Genomic DNA, 3,072 nt, shown 5'->3' on the forward strand with positions numbered 1-3,072 from the left:
TTGGTTCCTATTTCTGTGGCTTCCTTTCTTCCTCCATTCACACAGGAAACATCTTCAGTCTCCACTTTTATAATTCGAACATGATCCACCATTTTTTTTGTGATGTTCCACCCCTCTTGGTGATCTCTTGTTCTATCACATACATCAATGAATTAGTTGTCTTCTTTGCTGTAGGATTCAATGTATTTTTTGCCCTTTTTTTCATCTTGAAATCCTATTTTTCCATTTTCATTGCCATATTGAGGATGCGTTCAGCTGAGGGCCTCCAGAAAGCATTCTCTACATGTGCTTCCCATTTCATAGCTGTTTCCATATTCTATGGGACTATAATCTTCATGTACTTACAGCCCAGCTCTAGTCATTCCATGGACACAGACAAAGTGGCTTCAGTGTTCTACACCATGGTCATCCCCATGTTGAATCCTCTGGTCTATAGTCTGAGGAATAAGGAAGTCAACAGTGCATTTAGGAAAATCATGGGGAGACAAAGTCTTCATTAGGCATTTCCTTTTATTTAAGGGAGAATATTCAAGGATTTTTCTTCTACTCTTTGTTCTTTAAAGAACTTCATCTCCTGGGGTCAAATGCCCTTTATTATCCTTGGATCATAAGCAGTAAATTCTCTTTCCATTCTGAATTTGGAAAACATCTTCCCTCATTGGCTTCTAGTTTCTGAATATATGATCTATAATTTCTGAAAGACTGGGTAATTAGGATGTTTTTCCACTTCAAATGTTTTTCCATATCCACTCAGTTGATGAGACTTTATGTTCCTCTTTTCACAGTAGCTTCAACAGAATTCCTATATCACAGAAATTTATGATACATATTGCCCCTCAAGGGTCTACCATTTTCTCTCCATGTGAATCTAGGCAAGCTTGTTTTAAGTGACATCCCCACTCAATGTTTTGTTAAAAGTTCAGTAGAAAATTACCCATTATTTTCCCCTGAATTTTGTAGTTCTTGTTGTTCAATCATGATCAACTCTTTGTGATTGCATCTGGGACTTTTTTAGTAGAAGTACTGGAGTGGTTTGTCATTTCCTTCTTCAAATCATTTTAAATTTAAGAAAACTGAGACAAATAGGGCAAGTGATTTGCCTGAGGTCACATGGCTAGTAGGTGTCTGAGGACCAATTCAAATTCAAGATTTACTTCAGGCCTGGCACTCTATCTAGTTCACCACCTATTTGTACCTGTGGGTGGTGCCAAATGGGGAGAGAGGTAGTGTTTAGAACTCTGTGTGGCATTTCCCTTTTTTGATGAGGATTGGCAAACTCTGACTCATATATATTTTTTAAAATTATTAATATAATTTATCCACAAGTTTCCCATCTCTTCCCTTTAACCCCCTTCATCATGGAAGGTATCATCTGGGAGCCAGATATATTAATAAAATTATATCTTTCATGTTTCCACCTTTGAATTCACTCGCTGGAGGTAACATTCACAATTTATTCTTCAAGAATTAAATCTTTAACAGTGTGTAATGTTCTATTGGTTCTACGCCTGTCATTCTTCATTATCCCATGTATTCCTTTCTAATTTAAAAAAATTAGCCTGCTTATTGCTTCTTATACTGCAGTAGTATTATCTAACCATCCTATCCCATAATTCGTTTAGCTTTTCTAGAACTGACGGACATCCTCTTGGTTTCAAAATTTTGCCATCACAAAGAGAGCTACTAAAATATTTAGGAAATTGTAGGTTCTTTTCTCTTCCTCATGATCTTCTTGGGAAACAAACCCAGCAATACCATTGCCGTGTCCAAGGGCATACAAAGTTTTATAACTCTCTAGATAGAATTGTAAAGTGATCTCCAAAAGGGTTGAATCAGTTCATAGGTCCACCAAGAGTGTATTAGTGTTCTCATTTTCCCACATCTTCTCCAATGTTTGTTATTTTGCCCTTTTATCATTTTAGACAGTCTGATAGGTGTGTGTGGAGATCTCTTTATCATCTCTGATAATCTGATGGCAGTTTAGTTGATAAGGAAATAAGGACAGAACAAGGGAAATGTCCTTTACTTCATGCTTCCAGCTCTGGCTCCAGGAGCATGGAGTTTATTGTATATATTTCAAGACTCATTTCACACAAAAGAACTCCCCTGAAACTTTGCAGATGCACAGAAGTTACAAATTATGTCACATCAAAACACAAAACATTGGCTTCAGAATAGACCAAGGCCAAGGCTGAATTTTGACTAGGTTCTTATCAGAAAGCCAAGTTGGGGGAGTATCTTGTCCTTAGCTATAACAGGCAGCAGCATTCCTTGCTGTGTTAACAGTGTTAACCCTTTAAATTCAGGTTTGATAGGAACTTAAAGCTTTACAGTAAGGCCATAATACTTTTCAAGAAAAAATCACAAGGATCACAAAAGGGGTCAAAAGAGGAGTCTCAGATTTTTATCTATTCTCTTATTGGCTTCCCACAGGTGTGAGATGATATCTCAGAATTATTTTGTTTTACAATTTTGCATGTTACTGATTTGCAATCCATAGCAATTAAGACCATTTTAAAATATACCTATCTATGGCTTTCATTACCTCATCCAGAAATTGTCTGTTCATATCTTTTGTCCCTCACATATATTTTTAAGGAGTTTATAGGAGAACTGAGACTTTAAATTAAATCTACCTGGCCACATAGCCAGTTATGTTTAGGACTTCTCAGAGTGATTAACACCTAGAAATGGCAAATTTTTGTTCAATGGGTGCTTTGAATGCAGGTCTGCCCTCTAACTTATATAGCATGAAATCTAGATTTTTTCTATAATTGAAATAAATGCTTTAATTCACCTATATTGGCCTGAATACAAAAACTCCAAGGGTTTAGAATTTTCTTTTTGATTTTTTCACTTCTAAGCTATCTTTAATAAATAAATTCATATCATTTAATATTAGAGTCAAAGAACAAAATAATTTGAGAGCTGGAAGAGACATAAATGGTCTTATAAATTAATTGAGATTCAAAAAAATCTCCACTCAATATTCCCAACAAGGAAACTGACCACAATTTAAAAACAGACTGAGAAATTTTTTCCTAATAATATTTTAAAATTTACCTCTTCATA

At 35.4% G+C, this 3,072-nt stretch overlaps 1 pseudogene; it reads left to right on the top strand.

Moving 5' to 3' along the window:
* LOC123252715 overlaps positions 1-500 on the top strand; it is an 8,513-nt pseudogene extending 8,013 nt beyond the window's left edge.
* The last annotated feature ends 2,572 nt before the right edge of the window (positions 501-3,072 follow it).

Source organism: Gracilinanus agilis, chromosome 6 (genome assembly GCF_016433145.1).
Source record: "Gracilinanus agilis isolate LMUSP501 chromosome 6, AgileGrace, whole genome shotgun sequence".
Classification (NCBI taxonomy): Eukaryota; Metazoa; Chordata; class Mammalia; order Didelphimorphia; family Didelphidae; genus Gracilinanus; species Gracilinanus agilis.